The sequence below is a fragment of the Macadamia integrifolia genome, chromosome 4, assembly GCF_013358625.1.
Source record: "Macadamia integrifolia cultivar HAES 741 chromosome 4, SCU_Mint_v3, whole genome shotgun sequence".
Taxonomy (NCBI): domain Eukaryota; kingdom Viridiplantae; phylum Streptophyta; class Magnoliopsida; order Proteales; family Proteaceae; genus Macadamia; species Macadamia integrifolia.
In genome coordinates this window covers 3,120,925-3,147,679 of record NC_056560.1, presented here as the reverse complement: position 1 = coordinate 3,147,679, position 26,755 = coordinate 3,120,925, and the positions used below count along the sequence as shown (strand labels likewise).

General features: G+C 42.5%; 1 non-coding gene across 1 annotated transcript; it reads left to right on the top strand.

Annotated features, from left to right (window-relative positions):
- The first annotated feature begins 5,180 nt into the window (after positions 1-5,180).
- On the top strand, positions 5,181-5,299 carry LOC122077675. Its single transcript, XR_006139917.1, has one exon. It is a non-coding gene; the product is annotated as a 5S ribosomal RNA (ribosomal RNA).
- The last annotated feature ends 21,456 nt before the right edge of the window (positions 5,300-26,755 follow it).

The following is a 26,755-nucleotide window of genomic DNA, read 5'->3' as shown; positions in this document are numbered from 1 at the left end:
GAGTTCTTCAGAGGCATCTTGGCAGCTCGACTTCCATTCAAATCTTTTAGCCCCCTTTAAAGTTTGGAAAAATGGGAGATACCTATCACCTGCATTGGAAATAAAGCGACAAAGGGCTGCCAGTTTACCCATTAATTTTGTACCTCCTTTATTGTTTTTGGTGACGCCATCTCCAGTATTGCTTGTATTTTGTTGGGAATGGCCTCTATGCCTTTGCTCGAAGCCATAAACCCCAAGAATTGTTCCGAGGTCACTCCAAATGCACATTTGGTCGGGTTAAGCTTCATGTTGTACCTTTGTAAGATTTCAAATGCTTCCTCTAGGTCATTCACGTGGTCTGGTGCCCTCTTGCTTTTTACCAACATATTATCTACGTACACCTCCGTGTTCCTTCCAATCATTGGTTTGAATATGCGGTTGACCAGTTGTTGATACATCGCCCCAGCATTCTTTAGACCGAAGGGCATGACCTCATAGCAATATAATCCCTTATCAGTGAAAAATGCAGTTTTTGGTTGGTCCAGCCTGCTCATCTTGATCTGGTTGTACCCCGAATAAGCATCCATGAAGCTCATGAGGTCATGTCCTGCAGTAGCATCAATGAGGAGGTCTACTCTTGGCAGTGGGTTGTCATCCTTCGGGCATGCTTTGTTGAGGTCGGTGAAGTTGACGCACATGCGCCATTTTTTGCTCGACTTCTTCACCATCACGACATTTGCCACCCAGTTGGGATACCATATCTCCCTGATGAACCCTACCTTCAGGAGATTTTCTACTTCTTCTTCCATGGACACCTGTCTGTCTGGTGTGAAGGTTCTTCTCTTCTGCTTGACTGGTCGATATGCCGGATCAATACTCGGTCTATGCTCAATCACCTTTCTATCAATGCCTGGCATGTCCATCGGTGACCATGCGAACAGATCAACATTTTTTATTAGCAGTTCCGTCAGCCCCTTTGGTCTCTAAGTGGCAGAGATGCACCCATGAACAGCTGTTTGGAGGTGTGTACTTTGGAAAGGTTAATTGGCACCAGTTCTTTTGCGGGTTCTCCTCTACTAACTTCTTTTTCATTTCGCTGTTCATCTACCTCGACCACGAGCATGTCTTTTTGTTTCTGGGTATCTTTTAAAGTGTTGATGTAGCACTTTCTTGACTCTAGATGGTCACCCTGGCATTCTCCGACACCTTTCTCAGTAGGGAACTTCATCTTTAGGTAGTAGGTCAACACTACCGCTTTGAGGTTGTTGAGAGCTAGTCTGCCCATGATGACATTGTATGCAGAGGGGTGTCAACCATCAAGAAATTTACCATGCTTGAATTTTGTAGTTCACCTATTCCTGCTCAGATCTGCAACTCGATCATCCCCTTTGGTCAGATAGGCGTTCCTGAGAACTCGTACAAGGGAGTATTGACCGGCTTTAGTTTTTCTTCTCTGATCTCCATCTTCTGAAACACCTCCCAGAAGATGATGTCTGCCGAGCTACCATAGTCAACCAAGAATAGAAGAACAAAAGATTATTATTTCATAAGATTCGAGTGAAAATAAACACCATGATATTTCATAAGGTTGATTAGTGGGTCAAAAACATGCCAAAGAAATATGCCAGCGTGTAGAATTAAACTTTATCAGTATGGTTAGGCTTATTTACCAAAAAACCAGAAAAGTATGGTAAGGCTTCATAAAAAGATCCACCTGATTAGTGTATCTATTGTGGAGTTCAACTTTCATAAGAGGTTTCTAAATTACCTAAAGTACTCTCTTGGTTGGATATATGATCCATGTTAACATTTCTGGCACTATTGTCATCTTTCATAATATGATGTATGTAGGTCAAAAATTGCCCAACAAAATTATTCATGTACAGACACACTGTGCATAGAGGGCATGCTTTTTTTTTTTTTTTTTGAAGAACTAAACGACCATGATATGGTAGCATAACAAGACCTCTTAAGTAGAAGCCTAGCTAGAATTCTAAGTAATTTATAGTACATGAATATCATTATTGAGAATAGCAACAATAACAAAGATTATTTGGTAATAGAGTGTGCTTTTCCTATTTGCCATGAAAGAATTCTTCTGCAATCCCAAAATTCAATGCCTCAAGATTAAATTCTTATCACACTAGTTCCTTAAAGGCCAAGAGGAAATGGGTAGGGAAGTACTATCAAGGGGGGGGGGACATCATAGTAATTGGAATCTTCAAACTTTAGAAAAGGAACCATTTCCCCATGTCCAACTTTTTCTTTCATCTTTCAGTAGCGGGTGCCCAATCCAAGAGGACTTAGGCGAAATATAAAGGCCAACTCAATATAGGAATGGAGCACATTAGAATTGATGTGCATAGGAATGTGCACGACTTAGAATGGCTTACTCCTTACCCCCTGACCTACGAAGACCTCTCCCCCTTGCTGCCCTAAGGCCTAAGGTCTCATTTTTTGTCAGCCTTCCTGGGACCGTGTCACACCGTGCCTTCAATAGGCCAAGGCATATGGCACTGGACACCTCACCGTATCTAGTTAGCCTGTTTCCCCAGGATCTAGACTAGGGTAGATCATAACACGACAATTACACTACTAAAGATCAGAGTTCATATATACATGCATAGTCCAACAATATGATATTTTACATAAGCTCTAGTGCCAACTAAGTGATAAGATATATATATATATATATAATTATCCAGGTGAGAGTTACATATCTTACAAGAAGAGAATATTTACATAGTTTACAATATCTCAGTAGTAGACTATATATAGTAGAGTAAGCATTAGCGAAAATATATACACAAAAAGGCATAGGACTAGTCTATCCTATTCCTCAGAAGAACTGGCCTTCGTAAGAACAGTTGTAGCATCCGCAGTCGGGTCCATGGTTGATTTCATCTTCTTGAAGACTGGCCAAGTCATCCATGGCCACTGTCTCATGATCAGAGCAATAAGTCTGCAAAATACTAGTCTCGACATCTAAAAAAGTAAATAAGGGGGTGAGCACATCATGCTTAGTGAGGGGGTGGGGGCAAGCAAGCAAAACACAATACAAATGATGCAATGTATGCTCCACACCTTATATGATGCTCATGAGTTCATTTAACATTACACTACTTCCTAATCCATTACTAAGTCTGAAAATAGAGGTATAGTGCTATGCAACGTAGGTGGAATTCCCTACCCTGTACGTTGGGCCTCAGGAATACAAGCTCACTGCAGGTAGGAGTCAGTCAGTCCCAAAAAGAACCTTGGTTCCCTAGCTAACCCCTAAGTTAGTAATCCCGGGCAGTCAAGTGTACAGTACGTCGTACCACGGAAGTGTACTGCTGATCAGGCAGCCATAGGTTGGGATTAGTTAGTACCTATCCCCTACTGACAAGGGGTTGTAGCACTCGGGTGATGATACCTAACCCAACAGTTCTACATGATGCATAACCATCCATCACCCATTTCTTACATATATATAACAATCATTGGACACTTGCCAGTGTCCCATCTTACCTGTCTTACCTTCTTTCCATTCCCAAATCCATCATGTTAATAATTACAAGAATAATAATAATGCACACAACAACATGCATGAGGCACAAGAGGAGATACAAGCATAAAATAAAAATAACACACTTCATAAAATAAGTCAGGGCATCCACTTACATTGGTGTTTAAATTCCTGAAATCCAAGTTCTCGACTCAAATATATTTCTTCCTCACAATTTATATTTCCTATTTCATAAATAATTAAATAATTATTTTTTTCATGATAAAATCCTACAATTCTACCCCAGTTGTCTAAGTACATCACCCCAATTCCTAAATTCATTTGAGCCTATGATTGCTTTTCACTACACAGTTAGGGTTTCTAGTTTCCCATACTACTGGGTCACATGAAGGGAAACCACTAGTGGGTCCTACATCTGGTTGGGAAATTTTGGTCATACTGGCAGTCTACTCAGAACTATAGATTCCCTACTACTGCCCTTCAATAGGGTCCATTTCTATTGGAATATTATGTCTACAAGTGCCAATGCTGGGTTCAGGGCTTGCAAACCACCCACAATAGGGATTTGGCCTTTGGAATCCCAACTGGCAGGTTGGCTGGGCAGCAATGGGCTGGCCAATCGGGACCCACTAGTTCCCCCCTTTTTTTTTCTTCAGTAGAATTCGATTTTGCCTTTGCTGATCTGCACACAAATGTGTCTTAAATTTGGTTTAACCCTCTTCCATAATTCTGTTGCATTCAAGAGGTCAATAAAGAATAAATTAAATTCCAATTTGACCCATTTCTGAGTTCAAATTGTCCAACTCTTAAGCTATATATTCAGCTTTACAAAAAATTAGGGTTTATCATAAATAGAGGAAATTTCTTTGGAACTGAACCAATTACCTAAGTTAATCACTTAATTGATAGAATACAGGTGTTTTAAATCACTGATTTGGTATTCCATCTCTAACTAAACTTGTAATAGAAGTTTTAAGAAAATAATTCATTGAACCCTTATTAAATTCCACATCCAACTTAACCAAAATTCTGTTCTTAGGGATCTAACAGAATTTCTACTAAGAAATCTCTATTCTAGCCTTAACAGTATAATTTATTACTAAAATAGGAAAATTCTTAGACTTTAGGGTTTAGTAATGTTAGGGTTTCCTCCTTTTGGGTCCCCAGTTGCCCCGAAAAGTTAGGGCTTTCTCTACTAGGCAGCTTCTCAGTTCACAGGGATTCCCTAGAAGTCCCCTATTTTGCATAACCCTAAACCTTGGTCACCTAATTGACTTGAACCACAAAATTACTTCACTGTATTAAGGAATAGGGCTCACCTGTGGGCAATTCTGGTCTGGGAGTAGCCTCAGGTGAAGAAGCTCTTTCTTCACTTCTCTTTCTTCCTCGTCCTCCTTCTCTTTTCTTCTTCTTCTTATCTTTTCTTTCTTTTTCTCCTTACTATTACAACAACCACAATTTGGGTGAGGTGCTGCCCTAACAGTTCTTTTATAAGGCAACCCTAGATATATATATATATTATTAAATAGATAACATTTAGTTAAATTAATAATATATTTCCCACATTCATTTACTGACATTAAAGTATACATTTTATTCTTCATTTAGGCTTCTTTACATAGGGGCAGAATAGGGGTGTGGGCCCCATAGTGCAGAAGCTTGAAAAATACATTCTGTCAGGCAAAACCAATTTGGGTGTGATCATACCAGCACTAGTGCACCAGATCTCATCAAAACTCCGTAGTTAAGTGTACTTGGGCGAGAGTAGTACTAGGATGGGTGACCCCCGGGGAAGTCCTTGTGTCGTACCCTTTTTTTTTTTCTGCTGTACTTAGTCTTATAATTAAATTTACCTCTTTGTCCACACCTCCTTATGAGTTCCCCAGAGATATTGACAAGCTGAATAGGAGCAAGTGGGGTCATTTTTGCCTTATTGGCACTCCACAGCTACCAACCATGGCAGCATTGGCTTTCTCTGCTCTTTCTTCTTTCCTGTTCACAAGTAGGGGTATAAATATCAGATTAGAGTGTTACAATTTTCCCCTTACAAAAAATTTCATCCTTAAAATTTGTGAGGCATACTTGGTAATCCAAACAATTCTGGATACTTCTCTTTAACTTCATCTTCTCTTTCCCAAGAGACTTCTTACTCTGGGTGGTTTCTATATTTCACCTTTACATAAGAGTTAGTACAATTCCGGAGCTGATGTTCTTTTCTATCAAAGACTCCTTCAGGTTATTCTTCATAACTCAAATCATCATCTAGATCCAATGACTCTATTGTAGGTAGTACATGTGAAGGATCTGGAATATACTTCTTCAGCATTGATACATGAAAAACATTATGAAATCTTTCCAACTCTGGAGGAAATGCTAATCTGTAAGTTGTTTGGCAAATTCGATGAAGAATCTCGAATGGTCCCACATACCTGGGACTCAATTTTCCTCATTTCCCAAACCTTCTTTCACCTCTGACTAGTGAGATTTTTAGAAGCACTTTATCACCCACATTGAATTCCAAAGGCATTCTTCAATTATCTACATAGCTCTTTTGTCTAGATTGAGCTGCCTTAATTCTTTCTCTAATCATATCAACCTTCTCATAGGTAGTCTGTATTAGTTCTAGCCCCAAAATCCTTCTTTCTCCAGCTTCATCCCAATATAATGGAGTTCTGCATTTCTTCCCATACAAAGCTTCAAATGGTGCCATACCAGTAGTTGTTTGGTGACTATCATTATAGCAAATTCAATCAATGGCACATGCTCAATTCAACTATAACTCATATCTATAACACAAGCTCTTAACATATCTTCCAAATTTTGAATTGTCTTTTCTGACTGACCATCCGTCTATGGATGAAAAGTTGTGCTAAAAGTTAGCTTACTACCCATGGCCTTTTGTACACATTCCCAGAATTTAGAAGTGAATCGAGAATCCCTGTTACACCATTGCCCTGACCCGGTCTAATTTGAACTATTGTGATAGGTCTCGGATCAAAGATTAGAAGTACAGTCGGGTTTTGGCTCGTGGCTACCCATTGCCAATGGGGAAGGGATGACCCCACATGTTCGTGCATCGCTTGTCAGTCCAAGTGGAGGAGATTCAAACCTTCCGATCCTAGATGATAAGTGACCTGACATCCGACACATGAATCCCGACATGTATTGAAATTATTGAAAGACCATGAGCACAGCCGAGGGTAACTACCCATGTGAGGCCAAATGGTGGAAAGCAAGCTGCCAAGATAGTAGTCTTGACCACCAAAAATATGCCACCGAAAATAGCCTAGGCTTGAATCCGATGACTGTTTCTGGTGACCAATCAGGTTGTTGGTGTAGACACCCAATTCTGTCACCCTCCCCCAGCTATGATGATTTACGGATCATAGATGTGACCTTTCACCTCCAATCAATAGAGATGACAACTGACTGAGGTAACTATTCCGAGAAGCATTCCATACTCACCCAAAATTCCCAGAAAACTCATACGAGAGAAAAAAGGGTCCAATTATGACATTTTATATATGAAGGAATCCGGTCAAAGAGGTGGCACAGACGCATAGTACTCAGAATTATGATTCCAATGATATATGGTACATCAAAATCAGAACATTGGATCTCTTGTAATCACTCCCAAAAACTGAACCTTGATTGCATAATCCCCGCCCATGCGAGCACCCATGCCTTACCTTGAGTGCCCAAACCCTACCCATGCGAGCACCCATACCTTGTCTCGAGTGCCCAAACCCCACCCATGCGAGCCTTGTGTGCACTCGACTAAGCCCCGTGTGCACCTAACCAAGCCCTGCATGTATTCGGCCAAGCCTCGCTTGCACCCAACTAAGCCCGGGGTGCACTCGGCCAAGCCCTGTGTGCACCAGACCAAGCCCCACGTATACCCGACCAAGCATCGTGCATACCCAGTTGAGTTCCAACACCCATGTCAGAGTCCCAGCACCTATGTTGGAGCCCCAGCACCCATGTCGAAGCCCAACACCCATACCGGAGCCCTAGCACCACTATCAGAGCCCTAACATTACTGTTTGCTGGAGCTCCAGTGCTCCTGCTAGACCTCCAGCACCTCTACTGAAGCTCTCGCATCGAAACCTCAGTCGCTCCCATCGATGATCAGAATCCCTCTTCCGGTGACCGGATTGTAGAAGGAATTCCCTCTTCACCTGCCTGTGTACCCTACACTACCCCACTAGCGTATCCTACACCGTGGCCTCCCATTGGTCTAAAAAGGAATCTTTTCACATGATTGGTCCAAAAAAATTACCTTTCACCCAATTGGTTCAGAAAAATTACTTTTTACTACCATTGGTTAAGAAATTTTCTCTCTCCGTCCAAAAATTCTATAAATACCCCCCTCCCTTTGGTTTTTCAGATAACAATAGACCAACATTCACTACAACAACCTATAGTAGAGAAGCTCTGCCCTCTCTCCTCCCTTCCCCGCTTGAAGTTTTCCAAGTCTTTGGAGAGATCTTCATAAGATCCAAAGTGTTCTTGGGCCTTCAAGACTCTTTAATATTTTGCTTTCTTTGAGTGAGATTTTTTAGGAAAAGTTCCCTCCTAGCCCTCCTATAGCCTATCCCTAGTGGCAGCTATGTCCAAGTGCGACTTCAGCCTATGCCTGCAAATAGTCTTCCCCAGTGGAAGCTCTGTCTGAGTGCCACCCTAGCCAAAACCCGGAAGTAGCCCTTCCCTAGCAGAAGCTCTGTCTGAATACCACTTCAACCAAAGCCCAGAAATAGCCTTCCCTAGCGGAAGCTCTGTCCGAATACCACTTCAACCTAAGCCCAGAAATAGCCTTCCCTAGCCACAGCTCTGTTCGAGTACTATCTTAGCCAAAACCCAAAAGTATCCCATCCCTAGTGGAAACCCTATCCGAATATCATCTCATCCTGAGCAAGGAAATAGCCTTCCCTAGCCGAAGCTCTGTTCGAATTCAAAAACTAAAAGTAATCGTTCCTAGTCGGAACTCTGTTTAAATATTATCACAATCAGCATCTCTTGAGAAAGAAGTTGGAGGTCAAGATCATCTTCCCCTGAGTCAGGAGAATCCACAAGGAAGTTTGTACTAGCATCAACCAAGGGTTTCACCCCTCTTGACCCGAAATAGTGGTCAAACTTAGATATAATTTCTCAACAGAATTAGCACAATGTTGACTTTATATAGACCTTGTTTTAGTGTACATAGTTATTTAAATTCAGTCAATGTACATATGTGTGATAACGTAGCCATGCATGTGGAATAGGAATAATTGTGAAAAATATTCGTTCTTAACCATCTAGTAGGAAGACTGATTGAACCAGGTAGATTGGGTGCCTAATACCTTCCCAATTCTACAACATGACACTAATCATAAATCTTTGGACCAGACCAACTTTCGGGCCCTTTTCTCAGGAATTAGGCCCATCCTCGGGTCCTAGGCCCATAATCTTAGGTGGTAACTCCAAATCCTTTTGCATGATCCCAATCCTCATATTGGATAATCATCAAACCCCCATCTCAAATGATAAATTACACTCCTACAAAATAGGCCTCTATATATCTCTGAGCAACAATACGGCAGTATGGGGCCGACAGGGTAATCACACACAACACACCTCTCTCTCATGAAAGAGAAAGAGAGGAGAGAGGATGGAATGCATGTCCTTCCCCCTCAAAAGGGAAGAGAACATTCATTTCCAGCTGCTACCCTCATAGTGGCGACTCCACTGAGGATAAATGTCAAGATTTTGACATTAGATGCTATAATTAAATGCAAGAACATTTTCCATCACCACATTTGTTTGAAAACATGTTTGGCTAACCCTATGTTTGTATTTGTACTCGCTAACTGCATCATGCATCGTGCTCGAAGTGAAATCATTTGGCAAGGGACTCTCTATTATGCCCGCACCCTCGGGGAGGTCAGTGCATGTCGTGGAGAGTACTCTGAGAGCAAATGGTAGCCACTTCCTATACAAGGGTGTGGGATATTGTTAAATGGCGAGGATGTTCATAATTGTGTCAACACCCTCGGGGAGGTCTGTGCACTTTATGAGATTATAAGATCAGATAATGATATTCCTACGTTACACTTTTGCACACAATCACTCACGGTTCCACCACCCCATGGCCAGTTGCTTAACATCGTATGTAGTCACGAGTAATAAGCAAGGAAGTCACCCCTTGATCTCATACCCATGGGTATATCAAAAGGATCACATACCTTGCTTATATAGATCCTGTCAAGGAAGCCTTGTCGGTTCTATTGAATCCACTGCATACTCACATCATGTAGGAAATAGATGGAGAATGCTAGGAACGCCACAAGCTGATATGTAGAATTTTTTTACGGGCTTGAAAATGAATTTTCCTATGATATATTTTAGTCATAAAGAAATGCTCTCCTAAGTAGGTTTCGGATAAAGGTGTCGTTCCTCCTTAGAAATGAAATTTAGATGATTTGGTATATGCGATCCTGGCTGATTTTTGTTAAAGCCCTGTAAAATGCCAAACGATCCAAAAGACCTGAGGAAACTAGGAGGAAGGTCACCTAATGGGATAAGATTAAGAAAAGCATGACTTTATTGGTAAAGAATGTATTAATAAGATGTTCTGGTCAAGCCATTTGTATGAATCTCCCACTTATGACATTGAGTGGACTAGGGGCATTGGTCCCTACCCACTTCTTATCATCAAGCAAACTAACTTTAGATGGATCATTGATTTTTAATCTAATGAATGTGTAAACAAGGGGTTGAGAATTTAGGAATCCTAAAATAAGCCATTTCTGGTTCAGGCACAATTCCACACCTCAAGTATTCTCTGTGGTCCATTTGGACACGTCTAGGTAATCGGTTGACTCGCTTAAGTCCAGTGTCACCTCCATCATCTCTCCGAGGTTGTCTACCACCAAGTGATTACGACCTAGTTCACATGGATCCCCACGACCTTGAATCACCTGAGAAAGTATGGTTCCATCCCGTAGAGACGTTGTAGATAGAAATGATTGAGGTCAAGAGGGGAATAGCCCAGATATTGCATACACTTCAGAGCTCTCCCAAGGATGAACCAGCACAAGCCATAGGAGGTTGGATTAGAATGGACCTACGATTCATCGTGGGAATTCTTTCTGAGTTGACTCAGGGAACAGAAGCAAATCAGGCCAACCGATCAAAAAGAAGCTTCACCTACCCATCCAAATGTTCAATGGGGGACCTATTCCAGGGTCCCTCCTCCTAGGGTAGTGATTGAAGATGAGGAAGAAGAGTTTGTAGCACACGTCCAAATGGAACCTCTGGAGACAAAGAGAGAAAGAAAAATCAGGGAGCAATTGGAGAAATTGGAAAGTATGCTCCGAATAGGAAAGAGTTTGGAAAGCCAAATAGTGGATTCAGATGAGATGAGCTTCTTTTTTGAGGTAAGACTTCCTGAGAAGTTTAAATGGGAAATGGATAGGTTCGATGGTTTGCGAGACCTGAAGGCTCACCTAAAAGTCTTCCTTAGCATCGCCAAGTCATGGCAACTTGCTGACAACCAGATGGGGCAAGCCTTCATGTTAACCCTATCTAGACCAGCATTAAGGTGGCTCACCCAGTTGGAGTGTTCCCAAACTCAAAATTGGGTGACAGTGGTATAAGCCTTCACTAAGCAATACTCATACAACACTAAAGTGGATGTGAAGAGATGAGAGCTAGAGATGTTGAGGCAACAACCCAAAGAAGGATTCACTGCCTTCCTAATGAGGTTTAGAGATAAGACCGCCAAGATGGCAGACTGGCCTTTAGAAGCAGAGTAAGTAGAAATGTTGATTGAAAACTTGTCAAAGCCTTATTATGATGTCCTTCACTATAAACATTTGGAAACCTTTGAGGCATTGATCACCACAAGAATGCGTGTTGAGAACAAGATTCTAAGGGATGCATAATAACAAGGGACTTCTCACGATCAGGGAAAAGATAAGGTCAGGTATGGCAAGAGTCCCAAAACCAATATGGTAGGTGCAATTCATTAGTCAGGACCACCTACCACTGCATCTTGTCCACGACCATTCGTGGTACAACCAGATGCTCCTATCCAACAACCTCCTCCCCCAAGAAGACAGTTTACTGATTTGGGGATGCCTTTGGCCACCGTATATGAGAAATTGAAGAAACAAGGCCTTTTGGGAACTGTAGCTCCAAAAGTAATCCATAATCCTCCACTAACTTGGTATAAAGAATATAAATACTGCTCTTACCATACTCAAAAGGGACATACTAGTGAAAGATGTTTCAATTTACAACATGTAATCCAAGATCTGGTAGACAACGGGACTATTGAAGTTAAGGTCGAACAGCCTCCCAACGTCACTACCAATCCACTCTTAGATCATGGAACAATTAGTATGTTGGAAGGGGAGTCAACAGAAAGTGACCCCACTTGACTCATTAGGCCACGGACTCAAAAAAGTCACTTGAATATCATGGGAGGTAGGACCAAAGTCAAGAAAACGCCTGGGAAAGAAGAGTCATCAGAAGATGAGTCAGAAGATGAGGATAATATACCCGCCTTCCCTCCTTTATCACCGAACCCAGAAGAGGAACCCACCACTTTATACCATCCGCTTTCGCCATTATCCTCCTTCTCACCATACCACCAGGAAGCAGGAACCTCTTTATCATCCTATCATCCACTATCTTCATCAAAATACCTTGTTTCTTACATCACACCCCTTCATATCACCCTACCCCATATCCATCATCACCCTTACACCATTCCCATGGGTTGATAGACAAACCATCAAATCCAAAAGAAGGATGGATTGGCGGGTTTAGTTGGAAGGATATGCTTGTATTGCCAGAATCTCCAAAGATAACTTCATCGACAAATTCAGTGAATGCTCTAGGAGAAAATCAGGGGGCAGACCCTACCTTCTTGATTCAGATAACTAAACCCTAGGGATGTGAAGAGTTCATAGATAATCTTCTGATAATAGTAATGGCATTGGCAGTAGGTGAACAGATCAAGGAACATGAGATTAGCAAATTTGAGTTTGTAAGCAAGCAGTCACAGAAGGGAAGAAGAATTTGCAGTGCTAGCTGTGACTATCCTTGAAGAAGAAGAAGGCTCGTGGCCACTAGTCCATTGAGCAGCTCCAAAACTAGACAAGCATTGGAGAGAACTTCAAGTTACTCATGCTACTAAGTCAACCAACCTGGATACCACTGATAAAAGCATCAAGTCAAGTGTCAAGTCCGTCATCGAGTCTGTTGTTGAGTCATCTCTTTATGATTATGTGTTTGTTTTCCCTCTTAAGGAAAGTACAGAGTTAGTTTATGCCAAGTCTGTTAGTCCTTTCATGAATGAAATTTTTGATTCCAAGTATTACTTGCCTCTTTTTTTCTGATGATGATCTTACTGAATGTCATAACCCAATAAAATAATGCAAACCAAAAGAAGCTTAGCCCATCCGTGAGGATATCCGGGTTATTAATTTGGAAACCAACCAATGCCTTCGAGAGGTCAAAAGTTGTACCACCCAGGATGAGCGAGAATCAGAATAGATGAAGTCTTTACCTGGTCTTATAAGGATATGCCAAGGATAGATCCCAACATTATACAACACCATTTGCCAACTTACCTAGGCGCAAGGCCAGTCAAATAATGTGTCCAGAATGGAGTGAAAAGATCAGAGAAGAGGAATGAGGGATTTCTACAAGTGGTGAATTACCCCCAATAGTTGGCCAGCATCGCGCCCATTCCTTTAAGAAAAAAAAAAAAGATGGTAGGGTACGTATGTGCATTGATTTCCAGGGGAGTCCAAAAGATGATACAGTTGGGGCGTACCTTATGGTTATAGATTATCAGAATACAATCAAGTAAGTACGCACCTGGGAGATCACAAGAAGACAACCTTCCCCACTCTGTGGGGAGCTTATCGCTGCAAGGTGATGACCTTCAGATTGAAAAATGCCAGGGTAACTTATCAGCTACATGAACCAATCTCGGATCAAGTATTCCATTTATGGGGCAAAGCATCAAGAGGCACCGGTACGTCACCTACAGGCCACTAACAAAGTGGTGCAGTGGAAGCAGTCAAGAAGAATGTCAAAGCCACCCTAAAAAAAAAATGGCTGAGACTCATAGGAACTGGTGGATAAGTTATCGCTTGCTTTGTGGGAATATTAAACTTCTATACGATCCTCGACTGAGGCAGCTCATTTTTTCTTAGTATATGGGATTGAGATAATATTACCAAGAGAGATTCTGGTACCATCTCTCAAGGTACTTTTGGCTAGCCAGTTACTTAGAGGAGAATGGATGAAGGCTAGATGACGAGCTCAACCTTTTGGATGAAAGACATATGAAGGCCATGGACAATCTAAGAAAATATCAATAGAGAATGGCAAGGGCCTTCAACAAGAATGTGAGGCCCCATCACATAGAAGAAGGTGAGCTAGCTTTTTGAGAACAGAGAGCCTCAATTCATGACCCAAGAGAAAAATTTAGGCCCAACTGGAGTGGCCCATTCACTATCAAAGAAATTCCACTAGGTAAGGCTGTGAAACTCATGGACCTCAACAGCATAGAAATACCTGGGCTGGTCAACATGGATCAACTCAAGAGATATTATGTCTAAAAGGGTGAATAGGCCGAACTATGCTTGACCTGATTCTTATTAAGGGATACATAGGCAACTTAACATGTGCAAGAATCGCCACTTGGCATATCTGGCCACTAGGTATCTGTCATTCACCTGTGGTCCTCCAAATTCTTATCTAGGATTCTATCCCCCAAAAGTCGCCATCTGGCACCAGTTTATTCCCCATCCTTGATTAGTCAAAAAAAAAAAAAAAAAGCTGGGTTGAGCAATAGTGGTAAAAGTTTGGTTGTATTAGTAGTTGATGATACTCAAAAAAAAAAAAAAAAAAAAAAAAAAAAAAAAAAAGAAAAAAGAAAAAAATCATCTCTCCTTTGTTTGTTAAAAAAAAAAAAAATCATGGATGTGATCTTGGACATTGAGGCACCAGGACTGAGGGAATCTATGAACATGTTGGATAGATGAAGCTACATCATCACTTACTTCAACAGGTTTGCATACTCTCCCCACCTTAAGGTAGAGTGGCTAAAAAAGGACTATTCAGAAGAAATCCAAAGCTCCTTTGGATGGGGGAAAGAGGAAATGAAGCAATTTTTCAGCTATGGAAGATTGACATTCTGAGGGTTTCTAGGATCTTCACCGAATAATTATCATTAGGAGGAATCCATTGGCAGGGATCATCAGATGCATATCTGTTTTACATGTTCTTCAAACTCCTGGACTTGGGGCACCGCTTGTCCTTATGGAAATGGGTTAAAAGGCCATTCCCCACTTGATTATGTGATGAGGTGATGCTTGGATTTTAGCATTATATTGGTCATTTTAAGACTTGAGTTGTGGAATTAGTCATGCCTTAAAATTTCAAAATTCAAAGATTTTTGAGGCCAAAAGATAAGATTTCATTTCAAAATAAAGAGCCAAGATTGGCAGTACACAAGATAAAAAAAAAAAAAAAAAAATAAACATGGGGGGAAAGAAGAAGAAAAGAAAGACATCTGTGTTTTCAAGTTTGCCGGATTACAAGAAATAGAAAATGGGAGATCCTAAGAATTGGCTTCATCATGCCCTAAATCAGCATCACCAACAGGGATCATTGCATCATCTATGACCACAGAAAAATAAAGGTACCCTTTTGGCTCGTTGGCTTACCGTTTCAAATGAATCGGGATGCCATTGGATGGCCCACATACCCTTTTGGCTTGTTGGCTTACCATTTCGAATGAATTGGGATACCATTAGATGGCCCGCATACCCTTTTGGCTTGTTAGCTTACCATTTTGAATGAATCGGGATGCCATTAGATGGCATACATACCCTTTTGGCTCATTGGCTTACCGTTTTGAATGAATCGGGATGCCATCGGATGGCCTGCATACCCTTTTGGCTCGTTGGCTTACCATTTCAAATGAATCGGGATGCCATCAGATGGCCCATATGTCCTTTTGGCTCATTGGCTTACCGTTTTGAATGAATCGGGATGCCATCGGATGGCCCACATCCCATTTTGGCTCATTGGCTTACCATTTCAAATGAATCGGGATGCCATCGGATAGCCTGCATAACCTTTGGCTCATTTGCTTACTGTTTTGAATGAATCAAGATGCTATCGGATGGCATACATACCCTTTTGGCTCTTTGGCTTATCGTTTTGAATGAAACAAAATACCATCAGATGGCCCGTATACCTTTTTGGTTTGTTGGCTTACTGTTTCGAATGAATCGAGATGCCATCGGATGGCCCGCATACCCTTTTGGCTCTTTGGTTTACCATTTTGAATGAATAGGGATGCCATCGGATGGCTCGGATGCCCTTTTGGCTCATTCACTTACTGATTTAAATAAATTGGGATGCCATCGGATGGCTAGTATACCCTTTTCGGTTATTGGCTTATCGTTTTGAATAAATTGGGATGCCATAGGATGGCCCACATACCCTTTTGGCACAGGATTTTTGGTTTGATACAATCAGAATACCATTAGATGGCCTAGAAACCTTTTTAAGCCAAGGATTCTAGTTTAATACAAATGGAATACCGTTGAAAAACTCAGAGACCAGATATCTCCATATTGGCACATGGAAAGCCCGACCAAGGAAAATCCAAGAATCAAATATTTTTATCTTTTGCAAGATTGAAAGAGCAACGAATTTCTTTCTTGTAATCGACGGTCCCAGATAGCCCAGATTGGTTCAAAAGATCAAGCCTGGAGGCTAAATTCCCCATATCGGCACATGGAAAGCCCAGCCAAGGAAAATCTAAGAATCAAATATTTTATCTTTTGCAAGGTTGAAAGAGCAGCGAATTTTTTTCTTGTAATCGACCAGATAGCCCAGATTGGTTTGAAAGACCCAACCTGGAGACCAAATTCCCCATACTGGCACATGGAAAGCCCATTTAAGGAAAATCCTAAGATCAAACTACTAACATCTTTTGTAGGATTAGAAGAGCAGTAGATTTTTTTCCTATAATCGGTAGCCCGGGTAAGTCCTAAACTTCAAAATAGTTAATAGATATTACCTGTTGCATTTTCAACTCCGTCATTGATGAGCAAGATGATGGCAGTACATGCTCCAGATGACAAAATGTGGTTGTTCTTTTCTTTGCCCTTTGGCTGTTGGCACAGGCCTCAGCCACATATGGGTATTTTGTAGATACCCAATTTTGTCACCCTCCCCTGGCTATAATGACTTACAGATCTTGGATGAGATCTTTCACCTCCGATCAAAAGATATGACAACTGACTGAGGTAACTATTTCTAGAAGCATTCCATACTCACCCAAAATTCCCAAAAAACCCGTGTGAGAGAAAAGAAGGGTCCAATTATAACATTCATATACAAAGGAATCTAGTCAAAGTGATCACATAGATGTATAATACTCAGAATTACGATTCCAATGATATATGATACGTCAAAATCGAACCATTGGATCTCCTGGAATCACCCCCAAAAATTACACCTTGATTGCACAAACCCCGCCCATGCGAGCACCTATACCTTGCCTTGAGTTCCCAAATGCCACCCATGCGAGCACCCATGCCTTGCCTTGAGTGCCCAAACCCCACCCATGCAAGCACCCATGCCTTGTCTCGAGTGCCCGAACCCCGCTCATGCGAGCACCCATACCTTGCCTTGACTGCCTAAACCCCGCCTATGCGATTACCCACGCCATGCCTTGAGTGCCCAAACCCTGCCCATGCGAGCCCTGTGTGCACTCGGCCAAGCCCCGTATGCACCTAACCAAGCCTGGCATGCACTTGACCAAGCCCCACGTGCACCAAATGAAGCCCCATGTGCACTCGATCAAGCACCGCGTGTACCCGACTAAGCCCCGCACTTACCCGACCAAGCCCATGTATACCCGACTGAGCCCCACACATACCCGACCAAGCCTTGTGCATACCCGACTGAGTTCCAACACCCATGTCAGAGTCTCAACACCTATGTCAAAGCCCCAGCACCCACGCCAAAGCCCAACACCCATACCGGAGCCCCAGCATCACTGTTGGAGGTCTGACGCCCCCGTTAGAGCTCTGACGCCCCTACTGGACCTCCAGTATCTTTGCTGAAGCTCCCACAAACCTATCAAAACCTCCGCCGCTCCTATCGATGATTGGAATCCCTCTTTCGGTGACTGGATTGGAGAAGGAATTCCCTCTTCACCCGCCTATGTACCCTACACTGCCTCGCTAGTGTACCCTACACCGTGGCCTCCCATTGGTCCAAAAAGGAATCTTTTCACATGATTGGTCCAAAAAAATTACGTTTCACCCCATTAGCTATAGAAAATTACCCTCCACCCCATTGATCCAAAATTTTTTACTTTCACCCCATTAGTTTAGAAAAATTACTTTTGACTACTATTGGTTAAGAAATTTTCTCTCCTCCCTATTGATCTAAAAATTCTATAAATACCTCCCTCCCTTTGGTTTTTCAGACAACAACAGACCAACATTCACTATAACAACCCATAGTAGAGAAGCTCTGCCCACTCTCCTCCCCTCCCCCCTTGAAGTTTTCCAAGTCTTCAGAGAGATCTTCATAAGATCCGAAGTGTACACTTCGGATCTTTGAAGTGTTCTTCAGGCCTTCGGGACTTTTCAATTCTTTGCTTTCTTTGAGTGAGATTTTTTAGGAAAAGTTTCCTACTAGCCCTCTCATAGCCTATCCCCAATGAAAGTTTTGTTCGAGTGCCACTTCAACCTAGCCCTCCCATAGTCTATCCCTAGCGGAAACTCTGCCTGAGTGCCATCTCAGCCTAGCCTTCCCATAGCTTATCCCCAGCGGAAGCTCTGTCTGAGTGCCACCTCAGCCTAAGCCCAAAAATAGCCTTCCCCTAGAAGCTCTATCTGGGTGCCACCCTAGCCAAAACCCATAAGTAGCCTTTCCCTAGCAGAAGCTCTGTCCGAATATCACTTCAGTCCAACCCCGAAAATAGTCTTCCCTAGTCGAAGCTCTGTCCCAGTACCACATTAGCCAAAACCCAGAAGTAGCCCATCCCTAGCGGAAGCCCTGTTCAAATATCACCTCAGCTTAAGCCCAGAAATAGCCTTCCCTAGCCGAAGCTCTGTCCGAATTCAAAAACAGAAAGTAATAGTTCCTAGCCAGAGCTCTATTCAAATATTATCATAGTCAGCATCTCTCGAGAAAAGAAGTTGGAGGTCAAGACCATCTTTCTCTGAGCCCGGAGAATCCACAAAGAAGTTTGTACTAGCATCAACTAGGGGTTCTACCCCTCTTGACCTGAAACAGGAGTCAAGCTCAGGTATAATTTCTCAATAGACTTAGCACAATATAGACTTTATATGGACCTTATTTTAGTGTACATAGTTATTTAAATTCAGTCAATGTATATATGTGCGATAACTTAGCCATGCATGCGAAATAGGAATAATTGTGAAAAATATTCGTTCTTAAGCGTCTAATAGGAAGATCGGTTGAATTGGGTAGATTGGGTGTCTAACACCGTTCAAATTCTACAACCTGACACTTACCCTAAATCTCTGGACTAGACCAACTTTCGGGCCCTTTTCTCAGGAATTGGGCCCCTGGGTCCTAGGCCCATAATCCTAGGGGGTGACTCCAAACCCTTTTGTATGATCCCGATCCCCGTATCGGACCATCATCAAACCCCCGTTTTAAATGACGAACTTTGCACTCCTATGAAATAGGCATCTATGTATCTCCGAGCGAAGATATGACAGTGCGGGGCTCACAGGGTAAGCTCACACAACACACACCTCCCTCATGAAAGAGAAAGAGAGGAGAGAGGATGGAATGCAAGTCATTTCCCCCCCAAAGGGGAAGAGAGAACATTTGTTTTCGGTCGCTACCCTCACAGCTGGTTGGGTTCCGATGTATGTGGGTCCCACCTCTTGCATCGTAGACAGCCCTGGATGATCCCAAATCCTCCCCCACATGTTCCTCTTAATATGAACACCTTACGGACCAAAGTAGTCGGGTCCTCGTGTTCTAAAAGTCGGATTAACCCAATCGGACTGAATGGGGTTCAACCAAACAGGCCCTAAGGCCCAACTTAACTCTTAAGTTAGAAATGAGGATTCATTTCGTCATTTCTCATTGTGTACAAGCATGGGTGAGGAAAAGGAGAGGAGAATAAGAGGAACAAGAGGAAGAAGAGGAAGAAGAAGGAGGGAAGGACTTACCTTGGTACCGGTTGCCACATTATTTCCATAAATCTTGGCCGGAGGTAAGTACAACCTCTCATACAACTCTCTCTTCAATTTGGCCTAGGACAAGCTAGGTATAGTAGTGACCTTGGGCCACAAACCATGTTGAGCTCGGGGATTACGTGTTTCACCCCCCCAGTGCCATTACCAAGCTCAAACTGAGTCCGGTGAGCTCCGACAATAAGTTTGGCCAATTGACCAACTAGGGTTTTGATCGTTCGATCGACATGTCTTCCAAACGGCTCGGTGTAATTAGGATTTTATTGGTTCATAGTGATGCTAGGGGCATCCCCCATAAACTCCATGGAACAAATCCTGACGATAGGGCCTGAGCCAAAAAGCCCCAATTCACTGGGCAGTTGCTATACTACCACCGGAAACAAGCCAACGAAAACACTGGCCCTACTTCCAGTGGGCAGTTTTCGGTGAACCCCTGAGCCTTAGGAGCTCTCTGCCACTTCCATAAAAAATAACACTGATATTTCTGATGGGAAGTGTCTATTTTCGATGACATTACTGTCACTGATGGACTTTGTTTGTACCCTTTGGGGGTGACCCATGTGGTCCCCTCCCGGTGTTCCCAACAAGTATTGATGTTTAGTTCCCTTTGTGTCTATGACAATGATGCACACGTACCTCAGGGTCAGAATTGATTCGGACAATCGGTGGCCATACTTGAACCCTAAATCACATGAGCATAATCAAGGTGAGGGATGGATTGCTTTTATTTTGGGAATGTTTATTATTTAGAATCGCTCACATATGTAGAATTGCATGTTAATTTATACTGTTCACTTGAAGATAATGTTCTATCACATGTTAAATTTTATAATTATGATATGAATTATTATGGAGATGTATGGCGGGATCTAGTGTGGCTAAGGTGGTACCAGTACTATGATCTCCACGTGTTTGTTTTATGTATGAAACAGAATCTGGTGTGGCCGAGGTGGTACCGGTATTGTGATTGCCTTATGCTTGATGCATCCATGCATTGATTATGTGCATTAGAGTTAGTTGTAGTCGTGGGATTACACTTTGTGGCCAATGTGTTATCAGTATCGTGTACTCTGAGACTACATTTGAAAATGGATACGCTTCATGGCCGACGATTGGTACCGGTGTTACGTAGTCCATACTCAACTGTTATATGTATGCTAGATTAGGTAAACGATCGTGGTTTAGACTTTGTGACCAATGTATTACCGATATCGTGTACCCCAAGACTATACTTGGAGATGGATTACACTTTGTGGCTGATGTGTTACCGGTATCGTGTAATTTGTACTAATTGTATCATTATGAAGGCATGTAGAATATTTATTGTTAGGTATCACTCCCTATGCTACGAACCCTTGCCAACAGGGGTTAAGGTGTTGGATATCCCATTGTGGTATGTTCAATGTGCCTTCCTGGTATGCCACACCCGCAGTACAATGTGATTGTTGTCGAAGGCGGGGACTTGTTCGGCATGGCCGATGATTGGTACCTATGCCGTGACAACTAGGAGGGGGTTATTAGGGGTTTGCTGGGTGACCCATGGATGCATATGGGGACCTGTAGGCTTTTATTCACGGCTAGGGTTTGTATCCTTGTATAGTCGATTGTGGTTTCGAGATGAGGGATATAGCCTAATGTGCTGTAGTAGCATTTACTAGACTTAGTTTTTTTTTTAGGTGGATAATAAAACAAATGAATTGCATCATAAGCATCATGGACCATGTGTTTAATTTCTGTAATCATACATCATAATTATTTATTGCAACTGCTTTGCTTGGATGTGCATGAACCCCACCCCTCAGTGAGCGAGTTGGAAAGCTCACCCCACGTATACACACTTTTTAGATGATAATGTAGGTACAATCATGCCTATGGCTAGTTACTCTCTTTCCTCTGTACCCGAGTATGGAGTGAGCGACTGCTGGATGTCGAAAGTGGAGGAGCATGACCAAGACTATGCTTGTGATTTCTGTGCATACACAACACCATGAAGTGTATAGCGTATTTTGTTATTTTGATACAGATCTATGAATAGTATACTTTTACACTTGTTATTTATAAGTCTTGACTATTTATGAATAGATAAATTTAGTTATGGATAATTACAATATCATTAGATGCTCCCCATCTATTTATGATTCCACTATATTACTCTGATTCCGCTACTAGTGGTTGGTTTGTGATTTGAGATTGTGAAATGTAAAGGTACTACGATTAGAGATCATGGTAAGTTTGTAAGACAGACACGTGTCTTACTCACACCATCAGTATTCCTAATGGTAAGTTTAGTTCACTGGAAGTGGGGTGTGATAGTTTGGTATCAGAGCGTGATGCTCTGCCTTAACTCACAATCTTAGCCAAACCATGAATTTGGAAAAATTAGGATTTAAATAAAAAACATCGAAGACAACAATAATAGAATTTCACAAACTAGGAGACAAGCATAGGTGTCAAAGTCGTTCATTAGATAAAAAATTTAATTACATAAACTTACACCATTTTCATGAAAGTAAAGATAGAAGGTTGGAAATTATAACTAGCCTAAGTCTAGGAAGCTCAAATAACTGAAGCAAATGACAGAAAATAAAATTCAACTAAGGTCTAGAACATGAAACTCAAATAAAACATGGAAAGGAAATCCTAAAACAACAGTGGCAACGACAACACATGCCGCTACTCTTGCTGATCCTGCTGCTGCTCTTGGCCTTGAGCCTAGTTCTGGGGCTGGTTATGTGCTCCTGGGGATGGCACTGGGATGGCGAGGTGAAAGGTCTTCGCCTGCATCAGTGCTTTAAGAGAGGCCACCCTATTGTCCATAAGACAATAGTTCCTATCCATACCCTCGAGGCGGTTGTCCATCCTCCTTAACAGCTCCGTGGTGGTGTCCAGGTGGGCCATCACATCGTTTATACCGTAGGGCCTTGCACCCTAGTGCCCTGGGAAGTGGAAGCTATTCTAGAACCCATAGTCAGTGGGTTAGGTGGTGGGACACCACCAACCCCAGCAGCTCCTCTTCCTACACTACCAACATCATCGGCATCGCCACCCAGCTGACCCTTTACCTCCATAGTCTGCTCATCCTCATCCTCAGTAGGTGATACCTCACCTATGTCTAGGGTCATCTTCCTTAGGTAGTCTTGGTTGAAGTCTATGACATCATCACCCAAGCATCCCTCACCTTCCAAATCTACCCTAAAGTGAAGAAAGATGTCCGTTAGTATCCACCCATACCATAAGTTCTCAACTATTGGATCCCCTCCCTCGGACCGAGTTACCATAGTCCACATCAGAAGGTAGGGAAGACATATCTGCACCCCCATGTATATGCAGTACATCACATAGACATGCAATACAGACACCTCATCGTAGTGCCCACAGGTGGGAAGAATGTTCAACTGGACTGCTCGGCAAACAACCTTCGGGGTGGTAAGGTAGTTGGTTATGCGCTCCCATCCATGAGCATTCTTGGTTAACATATTATTTATTTCTTGAAGAACATCGGGATTTTGGACTTCGTAGGCTGGGGTCCTAGGAGGATAGTAAACCAGGTCCCCTGTGTTGGTAACTATCAAAAGGTCGGTCAGCTGCCTCATATCGAAAGAAATCTTGACCCCCTTTACATAGCAAGTGATTCACATCTCTTCAATGCCTCGGTTCACGCATTAGAGGTTAGAGTAGAACAACCTTACAAGTCGTGAGTAGTACTTCTTGTTGGGTTTCAAGATACAGTACCACCCAATGGCCTCGAAGCATTGGAGAAGGTGGAACCGCCAGAAATCTCTTATCCTCACGTATTTTATTGGGTCCACATTAAGGTACTCGAAGCTTTCCCAGTGATCTTACTCGGCCACAGAGTGAAATAGAAGAGGATTGTATTGTGCCTCTTCAGGAATGTCTTGTTGCTCTTGTGTAACGATGCGATGAGTATGAACGCGACGTCCAGACATGGTTACGATAGTTTTCCTAAGGATTTAAAGAGCAAAACCTAGTTTAGACAAGTGAAACCAATCTCATAGAGAAAAAAATCTCAAAACTAGGTCAGAGAAGGAAGAAAACATACCTTGAATTCGTAGATGGCTCCGATCGATCGTGAAATCAAAAGGGATAGGTGTGGAATAAGTTGGAAAACCCTCCTTGTTCATTTCCACTCCTTCTTCACAAGTTACATTAGGGTTTTATGAACTAAACCCCAATCTCGAGCCTATTTATAGTGATTTTAGGTCCATCGGAAACAACCCACAGGAAACACTGGACCTGGATCCGGTGCCTTTTCTGGTGAGTTGAAATTCACCTAATTACTCTCTGTTTTGGTCACCAAAAATAAGACTGATATTTTTGGTGAACCAACACATATTTTCGATGAAAATGGCCCCTGTTTCCGATGAACTATTTGGGAATGATTTTTTTTTTCAAATCTTTATTATTATTTGTTTCCTTAATTATGGGCCCCTTTATTATATACGTGCAATCAGATCCTAGTATTTATAGACCCCACCTATGTATGGTCTAACCCTAATTTTACCTTATGTATACGTGTGGGACCTGCTATGTATGCATGTATTCCAATTACATGCAAACTTCTATGTGCATGTAAGCTAATCGGATTCCTCCACATGAGTCATATCACACTGGAACACCCAATCCCAATCTCAACCACGTGCCTCACCTCCTGCATCCCCTACACGAAATCGAGGTAGACCCCGCATGCACCCCTAGCTCCATCGGTTCTTATAGCTCATGATGTGGCTTCCATCATGGATAGTATGATGTGGGGAGTTAAGGAAAGATAAAATCAGTTCATGGTCAGGGTCGATAATCGGATCCAAGCGGTAATGGGAGCCTGTAGTGCACCGCCCGCACCTCTTACTCCATCGGCACCCATTCCAATACTCATCAGATCGACTACCCTTCAAACATCAGGTGGGTCACAAGTGCATGGGCATGGGCATGTACAAGACCCGGCACCAGTGCAAGCCCAGGACATGTAGAGGGCTGGAAAGACCTAATAAAGATGATGGAGAAATTTCAGCAACTTAGGCCTCCATGCTTCTCAAAGATGGACCAAGATCCATCGTATCCATCATGATGGATTGGTGGTATGGAAAAGGTGTTTAGGCTAATCGGCTGCACTGAAGAGCAAAAAATTTTGTACATAGGCTACTAGTTGCAAAATGAGGTTGATGATTGGTGGAGTGTTATTGAGCCCATTCTAACGATGAGTAACCCAAACCTTGCTTGGGCAGACTTCAAAGGGGCCTTCTTTAAGAACTATTTTCCAGAAAGATTTTGGGATAGGAGAGAGAGTGAGTTCTTTCAATTGGTGTAAGGGTCTCGGTCTGTGCTCGAGAATCAGCAACGTTTTGAGGAGCTTTTTCATGTTGCTTCTAGGCATCTCAAAGGTGATAGGGCTAAAGTTAAAAAGTTTGAGAAAGGGTTGAGGCCAAAAATTGGGTCAACCATAGTTGGGTTGGAACTACAGACGTATGCCGAGGTGGTCCAAGTGGCCAAATATCTTGAGGATCGGCATAGAGATAACTTCTCGACCCAGCAAGGAATAGGAAAGAGGCCTATGGGGTCTACTAATTCTAGGGGAGGTAGGAAACCCTTCGAGTGTCTTATATCAACCCAACTCCAGTACAGTTTAGAAAGCCCGAAACTAGCCAGACTTCTCAGTCCTCCCATTCTAGTGTTGTGTCTTAGTCTACGGAGTCAAGCCCAAGGTGTATTCATTGTGATCAGTTAGGCCACCTAGCGAAGATATGCCCCCATCCGAGGCCAGGTGATGCACTATACACTATGCCACCTAGGCCCCAGCAGATCTATGCAGCATCCAGACCAGCACAGCCCCCACAGGGCCAGAGACCACAGGGAAGGGTGTTTTCCATAACCACAGAAGATGCAAAGGCTACACCCAGTGTAGTGACAGATACTTTATTGATATCATTATTGCCTACTCATATGTTATTTGACTCAAGAGCCTCGCATTCGTTTGTGTCACCGGCATTCGCAAAGAAAATAGGGATTCCACCCAAAGGATTGACTCAGTTTTTGGCAGTAAGTACCCCTATAGGAAGTGTAGTAGGTCCGAACTATATGTATGAGCCTTGTCCAATGACTATAGGTGGACATGAGTTGAATGGTCACTTGATTGAGTTGGATATGACCAACTTTGACTTGATTTTAGGGATGGATTGGTTATCCACATACAAAGCCTGTGTGTTATGTGCAGAGAAGATGATCATTTTCAGACCTCATGATGAAGGTGAGTTTGTCTTTCAAGGGGATAAGCCTAAGAAAGCCAAGAAGGTTATCATATCAGCACTCCAGATGAAGAAACTGCTAGATAAAGGGTGTCAAGGCTACTTTACATCTATAATGGATACTAAGATAGAGATTAGGCCATTGACCGAGCTAGATGTGGTGAGGGAATTTCCCAATGTATTTTCAGTTGATTTGATAGGTTTGCACCTGGATCGGGCTATAGATCTACTCCCTGACTCGGCACCAGTGTCAAAAGCCCCTTACTGTATGGCCCCGATAGAGTTAAAGGAATTATAGGTGCAACTTTAGGATCTTCTAAAGAAGGGATTAATTGGACCTAGTGTGTCTCCATGGGGAGCACCGGTACTATTAGTCAAGAAGAAGGACAGAAGTATGAGACTGTGCATTGATTACCAAGAGCTTAACAAGCTAACCATCAAGAACCAGTATCCTCTACCAAGGATAGATGACTTATTTGATCAGTTGTAGGGTGCCGAGGTATTCTCCAAGATTGACCTTCGATCGGGCTACCACCAGCTCAGGATTAAGGATAGTGATGTCAGTAAGACGGCCTTCAGATCAAGGTATGGGCATTATGAGTTCTTGGTAATGTCATTTGGGTTGACCAATGCACTGACTGCATTTATGGATTTGATGAACTGGGTATTCCAAGATGTCTTAGACAAGTTTGTGATTGTATTCATTAATGACATCTTGGTTTACTCTAAGAGTGCAGAGGAAT